This window comes from Pinus tabuliformis, chromosome 1_1, assembly GCF_031772625.1.
Source record: "Pinus tabuliformis cultivar Carrire ecotype Pingquan chromosome 1_1, CPIR1, whole genome shotgun sequence".
Classification (NCBI taxonomy): Eukaryota; Viridiplantae; Streptophyta; class Pinopsida; order Pinales; family Pinaceae; genus Pinus; species Pinus tabuliformis.
The window spans coordinates 256,254,402-256,267,781 of NC_142297.1; positions in this window are offsets into that span (position 1 = coordinate 256,254,402).

Sequence of the window (13,380 nt, forward strand, 5' to 3'; positions counted from 1 at the left end):
GGCCGTTGTTTTCTTGAAATTGGTAAGAAGCTCTGTCCCTGTTTCATACCTTATTGGTAATTGAAAATGGGTTAAAAAGGTTGTGGCAAGGGCGTTGAAGTTATCAAATGAAGCTCTAGGCAATTCGATGTACCATTTTGTTGCTAAACCAATTAATGTTCGCTGAAAAAGGTGGAGCTGAATCGAATCATCATTGAGAGTGTTGGACGAACACCACAGATGAAAGGTGATCGCATGATTCGGCGGGTCTTCACCCGAATTTCCATTAAATTTTGGAATATCTAACAAAATTTTATGAGGAATCTCCGACCACCAAGGGGCATAAGCAATTGGATCGTTTGTTAGCCGATTTAGATCTGGTAACTCTAAAGTCTCCACAAAGGGCAGCTATTGATTCAGGTTCGGCGAAGCATACCCAGGATAAGATGGAATTTCCTGAGCAGTGGGTCTTTGCATACCAGCATAATGTATTTGATGCTGATAACTTTGGTAAGGCTGATGGGCATAACCATTATGATATGATTGATGTTGACCGTTTTGAATATACGGTTTCCCGTTACCCACAAAGCTTTGTTTCTCAGGTCCTCGGTAAGCTTGTTGGAATTGTGGTTGTTGATAATGTACCATCCATGGTTGCGAAGCCATTTGCTATTGTCCAATACTAACTGTTTGACCAATATGAGGGGTAATAATGTTGGAAATAATACTGAGAGGGGGGGTGAATCAGTATTATCAAACTCTTTTCAATTTATACAAATATTTGCAGTTCTGACTAATGAAACTTGTGTATAACTTCCAGAGTTATAATTTAATATATTCTTTAGATGTGGATCATTAATCTGAGTGTCAGAACCATATAACAGTAAACAGGAACAAGAAAAATAGAGCAACCAATCACACCAAAGAACACAAGATATAAGGTGGAAATCTAATGTGGGTGAAAACCACCTGCTGCAATATGTCTGTATCTTCTTTCAATTAGAAATTTCTTTTTACAATGCTTCTGTACTGGTGCAGTCTTATACTAGCACGCAGGTTTCAACCTGCAGAAGGCTACAACCTTCTCTTTTCTCTCAAGGACTACGTTTCATGAATTTTCAGACTGGATCCATGAATATCAATCAAACATCAAATAGATCTGCAATTAATCAACTTCCTTGTGCAACTACAGAATCAATAACTTCTCAGAACACAGTACCAGTAACCAGACACCAATTCAAAACCTAGAACACAACAGTAACAGAAAGAAGTAGTTAAAACATATTTCAAGAAAAGTTTGCAACTTCACCAATAGAAACCTGTGCACATCCACAACTTCTTTGTGTCTAATCTTCGGGTCTCCGCGCCCACACTATGTCAGTCCTGCGAACTTCGCACCTGCGGTGTGCAAAACCTGCGAACCTCCGCACCTTTTCCTTGATAGACCTACGAATTTCCGCACTTTCTCCTTGTCTGTCCTGCAGTTCTCCACACCTGCATCGTGTCGCACCTGCGGTCCTGCGAGTATAGATAGTTTTCAGACTTCAAGTATACCCAGACTATCAGATTTATAGATCTGATCATGTTCAAGGGAGATCTCGACCCATCAGGAGATCCGCCTTATAATGCTCAGATTTCTCCTTGATTCAGATCCAGCTATCACTCACCAACCGATCACCAGAATTTCAGATCTTGCTCTCCTTAAGATATTCAACACATAAGTGCCTAGCCAATTGATCTCCTTTCCTTTTTATAGACAAGGCCTTACTCAAACCATGGTCCAAAACCATAGAGATCCAATACTAGGGACTCAAAACCTGGGTTCAATATTTTAGATGCAATACCACAGACCAAAACCATAGGATCAAAAAACGTCGGACTAAATACCATGGATCAACCATAAAATTTCCCACATGTGCGCGTTTCTCTGCATGAAAGTGTGTGAACTTGACGTCCACACCTTTTGTTCAGAGAACCTGTGGGTATGTATGCACCTCTTGTTCGGAGCACCTGCGGGTCCGCGACTTTTATTTGGCGCACCTACGGGTATCTCATTTTCTATCATTTTGAGAGTCTGAATTGTGATTTGTCACCAGAGAGAGTTGCCATCAAGGACAACACCTGTGCCATAACATCAAACCTGAGTCATAATGCCAACAATCTCCCCCTTTGGACTTGATGGCAACAACACCAAATCACTCTCCCCCTTTGACATCAAGGGCAAAGGGTGGACCAAGATATTCTCTTTCCTTGAAAAAACATTCCACTGACCATACTCCCCCTGAGTACTTGCTGGAATCTCTGAATGAGCTCCCCCCTTTGTATATGCCAAGGTGTACTAATCTGTCCATGCTCCCTCTGAGTTCATGCTGAAATCTCTGCTCTACTGAAGAGTGTTGTTCATGCTCCCCATGACTGTAAGCAAGATCTGCAAAAAGATGTTCTAAGAATTAAATGACTCTATCATAAATGACCTTCCTATCACCAAAGATTCATACATACATCCATCTCCAAACCAAGTGGGAATTGACTCATCTACCCAACCAAGTGGGGCTACATCAAGGTTTACACATGATAACACAAGAGTATAACATCATCCATCCCAGGCATAGTGGGGAAACCAACATAGGCCGTTACATGACCTTGACAAAAGAAATATAAGACATAGAGACAAAACATCAGCAGCATAATAATGCCAACAATGCACTATTAGAAGAATATATGCTCCCCCTGAACCTGTGCCAGTTGGTCTCTGACAGATCCATAAACCAGCGAATGTATACTCCAACAATTTCTGAAACAGATAAGATTCAATAGCAAGATGATGCCTCAACTACTCCCAACTTCTGTCTGAGGTATTCAAAAGTTTCCCTGGGTAGTGGTTTGGTGAGAATATCAGCAACTTGTTCCTTAGAGGGAACATACTCCAATTTGACCTTTTGTTCCAACACTTGTTCCCGGAGAAAATGATACTTGATCGGTATGTGCTTAGTCTTTGAATGCATGATAGGATTCTTTGAGATACTGATAGCACTTGTATTATCACATAAGATGGAGATAGGTGGAGTACAAGTGATTTGAAAATCCTGCAAAGTTTGCATCATCCAAAGGAGTTGTGTGCAACAAGATGCAATGGCCACATATTCTGCTTCAGCTGTAGATAAGGAAATCAAACTCTGTTTCTTGTTGAACCAAGATACTAATCTGGAACCCATAAAGAATGCACCACCACTTATGCTTTTTCTGTCATCCACACTTCTAGCACAATCTGCATCTGTATAAGCATGAAGTGTGATATCCATATCTCTAGGATACCATAAGCCATAGTTTTGAGTTCCTTGAAGATACTTGAAAATTCTCTTTACTTCCTGAAGATGAGTTTCCTTTGGATTTGCCTGAAATCTTCCAACCATTTCCACTGCATGCATGATGTCTGGTCGGGCACCTGTTAAATAGAGCAGACTTCCAATCATGGATCTATAAGTTGGTTGATGCACTGCTGCTGAATCATCATTTGCACTGAGGCTACATCCTATAACCATAGGGGTACAAACTGGTTTTGAATCTTCCATGCCATACTTCTTCAAGATCTGCTTGAGGTACTTGGTTTGAGATAAAAGAATACCGCCTTCATTTTTTTTGATTTGTAAACCAAGAAAATATGTCAGCTCTCCAAGCAAGGACATTTCAAATTCTTTCTGCATCACCAAGGCAAAGCTTTGACTCATAGCTTCTTCATTGCTACCAAAGATAATATCATCTACATACACAACAAGTATTAGCAATTTGTCATTTTCAATTTTTATATAAAGATTGCTATCTGCTGATCCTTTTGAAAAACCTTGTTGATGAAGGTATTTGTCCAAACGATAGTACCACGCCCTTGGAGCCTGTCTAAGACCATAGAGAGCCTTTTTTAGTCTGCATACAAGATTTTGATCATTCCCAAGGATGAATCCATCTGGTTTCTCAATGTACACTTCTTCTTCTAAGTCTCCATTCAGAAAGGCTGATTTCACGTCCATTTGAAATACTTTTAACTTCTGAAAGCTAGAGAGAGCAAGGAACATTCTGATGGCCTCAAGTCTAGCAACGGGAGAAAAAGTTTCTTCAAAGTCAATTCCTTCTTGTTGAGCATATCCTTTACAATCAAGTATAGCTTTGTTTCAAATAACTTCCCCATTTTCATTCAACTTGTTTTTGAATATCCATTTTGTCCCTATGACATTCTTGTCTTTTGGTCTAGGAACCAACTCCCAAGTGTTGTTATTTTCAATCTGCCCAAGCTCTTCATCCATTGCCTTGACCCAGCATTCATCCTTACATGCCTCTCTTACATTTTGTGGTTCAGTGGAGGAGAGTAATTCCAAATAGCTTGAAGCTTCTGCAATTGTTCCTCCTGTTTGTATACCTACCTCTTTCTACCCTAGAATTTTAGTTTCTGGATGATTCTTCTGAACATATCTGGATGGAGTCTTCTCTTCTATCCTTGTCTGTTCTTCTGGTGCCTCTTGAGCTTCTTCTTCATCATAAGTCTGATTGGATGTTGAAGGATAATGCTCATCATCTTCAAAATCTTCAGACGTTACTTGCCTAGGAATGTTTCCTTCTTCATCCACCACTACATCAATGTTGTCAACAATTCTTCCAAGTCTTTTATTGTAACACTTGTATGCTTTGCTGTGGGAAGAATATCCAAGGAGAATGCCTTCATCTGCTCTAGGTTCAAACTTGCCAAGATTTTCATCAGTATTTTTAATATAGCATTTGCTTCCAAAAATTTTGAAATGTTTTACCGTAGGAGTCTTATCATACCAGAGGTCATGAGGAGTTTGAGTGCTGTTCACCCGAACATTTTTCTTGTTGAGAATAACAACTGCAGCAAATGCAGCTTCACCCTAGAAAGTTGCGGGAGTTCCAGAATCATCCATCATAGCACGAGCCATTTTTTGAACTGTTATGTTCATCCTTTCCACTACTCCATTTTGCTAAGGAGTCCTTGCAGTAGAGAGTTCCCTTCTTATTCCATGTTCTTCACAAAAATCGAAAAGTTCATTTGAGGTAAACTCCCCACCTCTGTTAGACCTGAGGCATTTAATTTTGTGATCTAATTCATTTTCAACCAAGGCTTTGAAAGATTTGAATTTTTCGAAGGCTTCGTCTTTGTGCTTCATAAGTCCTATCCAACACATCCTGGAAAAGTCGTCAATGAATAATATAAAGTATTCTTCTCCTCGAGGTGACCTTTTCCTATATGGACCACATACATCAGTATGGACAAGTTCAAGCAGCCTGCTAGCTGATCCTTCCTTCTCAGGGAAGTTAGTTCTAGTTTGCTTACCAAACTGACATGATTTGCATATTGTATTGTCTGGAATTTTGATGTCTGGAAGACCACGAACTGCCTGGTATTTGCATGCTTTCTTTATCTGTGAGAAGCTTAGATGTCCCAATCTTCTGTGCCATATCTAGTGTTCATCATTCTTGCTTAGATAGCATTGATGTTGTCCTTCTTTGAATATGTATAAATTATTTGGAGTTCTTATGCCTTTGATCACTGTTTTTCAAGTATCAAGATCACGAACACTACATCCATTTGATCGAAATATTACCTCAGTTCCTTGATCGCACTTCTGGTTGACACTCAATAGATTATGCTTTAAGCCATCAACATACATGAAATTTCTAGCTTTGACCTTTTCCTTTAACTGAATAGAACCTTTACCTTTTATTAGAGCAGGGGTGTCATTTCCAAAAGAGACCTTCTCCTTCTCTAAGGCACTATATGACTGAAGTTTTTCTTTATCACCCGTCATATGTTTCGAACATCCACTGTCGATGTACCATTGATTTTCTTTCCCTTCTGCATATAAAGCTATACCACATCTCTCTGGTTGTGGTTCCTTCATTCTCTACGTTTTGGAACTTGAGGCTTGCTCCTTCTGAGTTGTCTGCCAAAACTTGCTCATGCATTCAAAATCTTCATGACCGAAATTGTTACAAATAGAACATTCTATTTCATTTTCAAGAGCAGAAAAGTTATTGTAGGTTCTTTTCATGATCCCAGTCATACTCCTCTGTTTTTGAACTTCTCTAGTCATGATTGTCTTATAGGCAACACATTGAGCTGCTTTGTGACCAAAGTTATGACAAGAGAAACATTGGCCATTGAAGAAACTCCTGTGATTATCAAATCTACCAGCCAAATGATTGTAGTTTCTATTGACATCCATTCTTGAGGCAAATTGAGAAGTTTTTACCTGAGGCTGGTTGTAGCTTCTGTTTGTCCTTAAAGTAGATTGCCCCCGATTTACCTGGTAGTCTTTGTTCATTCTTGAGGTAAATTGTCCTTGATTTACCTGGTGATTTCCATTGGGTCATTGTTCACTTCTCCTTGTTGCATCAAGATAACTTTTGGAGGTAGATGGTTTCTGTGCTTGGGTTGTTTCTTCATTATATCCCAGACCTGTCTTGATTAGTGGAGAACGTTGCACTTTGATAATCTCATCTAACGTTTCAGATCCTTTAACAAATCTAAGCTTAAGAGCTTTAGTTTTCTCAATCTCTTTTCTAAGTCCCACAATTTCACATTACAACTTTTCATGATGTTTTTCCCTTTTAGCCAGTTGACATTGCAGAGTATCAATAATCATATTTTTCTCTTCTAAACAAATTTTGAGTTTAGAAATTTCTTCATAAAGACCTTCTTCATCTATAGCATCCATGAAATCATCATCTTCAAAATCCATTAAAAGTCTATAATTATTACCTTGTTCATCTTCATCACTATTTGAAAGTCCATCACTATCTTCATGAGTGTAATAGCTTTTCTTATTTACATTCTATTTCTTGTTCCATCTAATAGGTTCCTTACCTTTGTCAAGCTTATCTTTATGAGGAAACTTGGCAGCATAGTGACTGACTCTTCCACAAGCAAAGCATTTGAAAGGAAACTTACTTATGAATCTTCCAACACCCCGTTGAAGGTTCTTAACAAAAGTTGATTCTTCCTCTTCTTTTGACATATGTCCTGACTCATAGTAATCTCCTTTGCCTGAAGCCTTGAATGCAGCTTCTCTCCTGTCTGATGGTCCTCCTTTCCTCATTTTGTAAGCAGTTAGAATTCCGTGCAGCTATGACATGGTAAGGTTTTGTAGATTTTGCTTTTCTTCTATTGCAGAAAATTTTGATTCAAACTTAGAGGACAAAGATCTTAGAACCTTTTCAACCACAACAACCTCTTTTATTTCTTCACCCAAGTTTTTCATACAATTAACAATCTCATCTATACGTAGGAAATAGTTAGCCACACTTTCATCATTGTACATTCTAAGATTTTCATACTGAATTCTGAGGGTTTGAAGTTTTGCTCGTTTTACCTGTTCATCTCCTTCATAGCTCAGAACGATCTTATGCCATATTTCTTATGCGGATTTGTACTGCATAACCTTGACGAATTCTGATTGAGATAGAAATCATAATAGGGTATTGACATCCTTTTCATTTGTTTCATATTGCTTCTTACTAGCCGGATATGTAGAAGTTGCTGAAGGAAAAGTGTACCCTGTATCTATGATATCCCAGACTTCTGTACCAAGAGATTGAAGATAGGCTGTGACTCTTACCTTCCAATAGACGAAGTTGGTCCCATCAAAAATTGGTGACCTGATTGATGCTTCTCTCTCGTAGTTGCTCATGATGATAGATCTTCCTTCAAGCGATCAAGCTTCTTCTAAAGGACCTGCTCTGATACTAATTGTTGGAAATAACACTGAGAGGGGGGGTGAATCAATATTATCAAACTCTTTTCAATTTATACAAATATTTGTAGTTCTAACTAATGAAACTTGTGTATACCTTCTAGAGTTATAATTTATTATATTCTTCAGATGTGGATCATTAATATGAGTGTCAGAACCATATAACAGTAAACAGGAACAATAAAAATAGAGAAACCAATCACACCAAAGAACACAAGATATAAGGTGGAAACCCAATGTGGGTGAAAACCACCTGCTGCAATATGTCTCTATCTTCTTTCAATTAGAAATTTCTTTTTACAATGCTTATGTACTAGTTCAGTATTATACCAGCATGCAGGCTTCAACCTGCAGAAGGCTACAACCTTCTCTTTTCTCTCAAGGACCACATTTCATGAATTTTCAGACTGGATCCATGAATATCAATCAAACATCAAATAGATCTGCAATTAATCAACTTCCATGTGCAACTATGGAATCAATAACTTCTCAGAACACAGTAGCAGTAACCAGACACCAATTCAAAACCCAGAACACAGCAGTAACAGAAAGAATCAGTTAAAACATATTTCAAGAAAAGTCCGCAACTTCACCAATAGAAACCTGCGCACATCCGCAGCTTCTCTGTGTCTAATTTGTAGGTCTCCGCGCCCACACTGTGTCGGTCCTGCGAACTTCGCACCTGCGGTGTGCAAAACCTGCGAACCTCCGCACCTTTTCCTTGATAGACCTGTGAATTTCCGCACTTTCTCCTTGTCTGTCCTACGGTTCTCCCCACCTGCGGTCCTACGAGTATAGATAGTTTTCAGACTTCAAGTATACCCATACTATCAGATTTATAGATCTGATCATGCGCCAGGGAGATCTCGACCCATCAGGAGATCCACCTTATAATGCTCAGGTTTCTCCTTGATTCAGATCCAGCTATCACTCACCAATCGATCACCAGAATTTCATATCTTGCTCTCCTTAAGATATTGAACACATAAGTGCCTAGCCAATTGATCTCCTTTCCTTTTTATAGACAAGGCCTTACTCAAACCATGGTCCAAAACCATAGAGATCTAAAACTAGGGACTCAAAACCTGGGTTCAATATTTTAGATGCAATACCACAGACCAAAACCATAGGATAAAAAAATGTCAGACTAAATACCATGGATCAACCATAAAATTTCCCACATGCACGCATTTCTCTGCATGAAAGTGTGTGAACTTGACGTCCGCACTTTTTTTTCCGGAGAACCTGTGGGTATGTCCGCACCTCTTGTTCAGAGCACCTGCGGGTCCGTAGCTTTTGTTTGGTGCACCTGCGGGTATCTCATTTTCTATCATTTTGAGAGCCTGAACTATGATTTGTCACCAGATAGATTTTCCATCAAGGACAACACCTATGCCATAGCGTCAAACCTGAGTCATAATGCCAACAAATAGTACCCATTTGAACCTGGGTCGCTCCGGTTAAGGATCCACCAATCGGTGATTGTGGTGGTGTCGTGGAGACAAGAGGTTGTTGTATTACAACCTAAGAAATTTGAGGTTGGCATACAACAGGTAATGCTTGCACTTGTGACACCGTCACAATAGCCAGTGTAGTGGGGATATTCGACACAAGTAGACTTGTTTGTATTGAGTATACAACTCTTGGTTGTTGAGGTAGTATTGGCACCTAACCACTAGATGTAATTCTAGCATGACCCGAGTTCTGTTGTGAACTCTCATATGGTTGTTCTCCTAGAGGGAACAATGAAAGGGCATATTGTCCCCCATATGGTGGTAATCCAGTGCTCAAAGGTAAAATTGGCCTCTGGAGACTGGACTGCCCAAATTGATACTGTTGTGAAGGATCAATTTTCTGAGACCCAACATAAGAGATTCCAGATATTATTCTGGACGAACAAACGGGAAAAGACCACACTGTCGAAATATTCCCTGGGTGGACTCCATCTAGCAGTTGAGAGCTAGTTGGGACAGATGGTACACCAGCGAAAATTGTTGGAGTAGCAGCGGGAGGTTCTGCTGCTGCGTCAGATGACACAGTCCTAGATGTCGACGGTTGTGTTAGCCTCCTATTCCAATAGGTGTCATTTTTCATGATTGACTGTGGAAGTGCCAAATATGTTCATCCTTTCCATGCTATAAAGGTTCCATATTTCCAAGCAATCACTAATTTTGTTACTGTTAAGGGAAGGCCAAACAGCATAATCTTGGCTTCCCTAGGTTTAAATTTCTTGTTTTTAGAGATAGAGAATGAATATCTATCCAAACTGTTTAATCTTGGCAGATTGTTAGATAGGTAGAGAAACAAGGGTGCTCAACTGTCTAATCTGAGCCCCTGGCAGAAATAAGGATAGATTTAGATAGGAGGATAGTCAAAAGGAAAGAAGAAAAGTTGGGTTTGCTAGTTCAAGTGCACCCAAACAAAACAAGACAAATGCTAGGTAAGTAGGCTGGGTAGGCAGTTTTGAGGTTGTAGAATCAAGGATTGTGATTAGTTTTGTGTTTCAAAGTGCTAATCTACTTCAGATCACAAGTGCAAGGCAATTTTCCCTTGGAGCAGCTCAAGCGAGGCATGACTAACTTCCCCTTCTTCCTTTTCCCCAAATCATTCACTAATTTCCCCTCAAAAGATGTTAAGATTTGCTTGATATCTTTAAAAATCATCATATTTCATAAAACATTTGCCTAAGTAAAGATCTGCTTTACTTAGGAGTGCTGATATTTCTTCTATAAAGTCCTATTTCCTCTTTGTAGCCTAAGATTTCTATACTTAGCGCTTTATTCACAAAATCCATATTAATTTCTAACTCTATTATGTAAATCCCTCCTTATTTCCCCTCCCCATATTAAAAATATAGTAAATATCCCCTTATATAGATATCCCCCCCCCCTTTGGTTGAAATATAACCATAAATATGCCTTGGGAATTACTAAGTTTGCTTGAAACTTAGTAAGAACCCTCAGTTTTCCTCCTTAACCATCTTCCAATGAATTTGGAACCCTTCCGATGCGTTAACAACCCTCTTCCGATCATACGAAAACCCTTCCGATGCTTTAAACCCCTTTTAAAGCATAAAAACCCTCCTCTGATTGCATTCCCCCCCCACCGACGCGATATCACTGTCGGAGGTGGCAGTCACAAGTGTTGGCCCATATAATATGCTCCCCGACCCCTTCCGCTGATGTGATATCGCTATCGGGAGACCTTCCTATCGCATATCCCTTTCTCCTGCATATCTCCACTTTTTATCATTAATCTCCTTTACCGCATAAACCTAAGTTTTCCGCAAATAAAGGTTTTATCGCAAAAACCCGCATTTTCCATGTATCACAAGCTTTTCGCTATCGCATCGCATATATATATATATATATATATATATATATATATATAAGGCCCGCACCCATGTTCCCCGCCGACACGATATTGCGATCACGCGGCAACCGTCCGATCTGCCCTCAGATCCAATGGTCCAAAATGCATCGCCCCACCCCATATCGCATCACTCCATCGCATATATGTTAAGCCTCTGCCCCGATATGCGATCGCCGATAGCGATATCGGCGATCGCTATATCGCTAATCATTTGTACATAAAGCACTCCGCCTACTGCTCATCCCCGATTGCGATATTGCGACTCAATCGCAACCGTTGGATCTGCCCCCGCTAGATCCAACGGCCCTGATATGTTCTTTGCTACAGTGTCGCTTCCACCCTCTATTTTCATCAAATCTCTCGTATAAAGTTGTTTTTGCCTATTAAAAGGGGAAAAAAGCTTTTTTCTTATATTTTTCTATTCGGCACCTCTGCGCGCTCCTTCTTCAAGGAAAGTTGGTCATTCCTCGACCATTTTTTGATCGCTTTAGCCCAGATTTGCTTCGGACAATGAGCATGGCCCCAGCACAGTTATCAGTATGCAATCCTCCTCTATTATGCAGTTTTTACTCCCTTTTTGATGGTATTTTGATTGGCCAGCGCCGATAGGCCTTCCAAACCCTGCAGAAAGCAGCAAAAGCACAGTAAGCAGTTCCTTTTTGCCAAAACAGTGATGAAAGAGGGGTGATTTAGCAGTTAAAGTGTATCAACAGTGGAGAAAAGGCCCCGATTCAGTATTAAAGTGTATCAGAGTAGCGGCAAAGAGTATCAGTTAAAGAATATCAGTGGAGGACTTAATGCCAAAGCAGATAAACATTAAAGAGCCTCCAGCAAAGTCGAAGAGTATCAGTGATGGAATTTAAAGCCATTAAGGCTCACGAGATCACAGTTTAATGCATTAAAGCCACATGAGAGCAGCGCTTCAGGTTCCAAGGCGCAGTAATGGCCAAATGGACAACGCATAGCTCAAAGGACACCATAAAGCCTCATTTTGATGCTGCTGCCTCCAGCGCATCTTAGATAAATATTTTTGCATTTATTTCAGCAAAAATTAGGTTCAATGCAGTTATTTCCCCAGATCTGCTATCAGATATGTTTTTGTAGATATTTTTCCTATATATACCACCCTGAGCAATGTATTAAGGGTTGGTTGGTTGTTGTTGGTTTGTAATTCATTTCTGAACTGCACCGTAACTCTGTGAATATTCTGAATAAAAAGCCACTGAAATGCATTGTTGTTGAACTCTAGATGTGGGATTGATGACAGGGAGCTATGTTACAGAATTCTTGAATCATTCTCTGGATCAATAAGTCTTTCTCTTACTTGTGTCTTCAATTTTTGTCTTTCTATATCATACATGTTTCATAATCTAAATATCGGAGAAAAGGAATAGCCCAGAATTTACGTAACTATAATCCATGTTCAATCCCTATTTTTTTTAATGTTTTCTTCATAATTAGCACAAACAGTGAATCCTTAATTACTCCTGTTTCCCTAGTTATCACATCTTTATTGCAGGCTAAGAAATCCTTAATTGCTTCTTGGTCTTAATCATTCACTTTCCCTCTGTCAGATGAAGGATTCTTACTTGCCCTTCACCTCTGACCCCATTCCATCTGACTTCAGCTTGCAGATTGTTCCATGACTGATTCCCTACTCTGTAGTACCTCTTTTTGTCAAAGAAACCATATCCAGCTCATCCTCATGGACTCCATTGCCCAATGGACTGAACTTCTTAGATTTTCACCCTGTTCCATTGAATGACACCATCCATCCAACCAAACTTAAAACAAACTCCGCACTTCATAACTAGCCTAAAATCTCCCCAAACAAAGCTAAATCATAAAGAAAGAGCCCTCTCTGGTTGCAGGTAGGCTAGGACCTGCAACTAAAAGATTGGTTTGTGGTTACCTCGGCCGTATTCCCTTAGTAGTCAAAGGGAACAACCTGAGTGATAACATCATTGGTGACTCCGTTGGGGATCTGAATCATTTGTTTATTACTCCAAATCCAAAGACTTGATCAGTTCCTTGACTCAAATACAATCGTTTTTGAAAAAATCACAAAAAAATAAATCAAAATAATCATAAAAATCTCAAAAAAATTTCTTTCCTAGAGAAAGTGAACCTTTTTCTTCAGAATCATTTTCACGTTTAGATCTGATCTGTGATGGTGGATAGGGATCAAACACACCAAGGTTAAATCATCCACCTGGCGAATCCACATCATTTTCACAATCAAGACTCCACTGGAGAAATGAACCCGAAA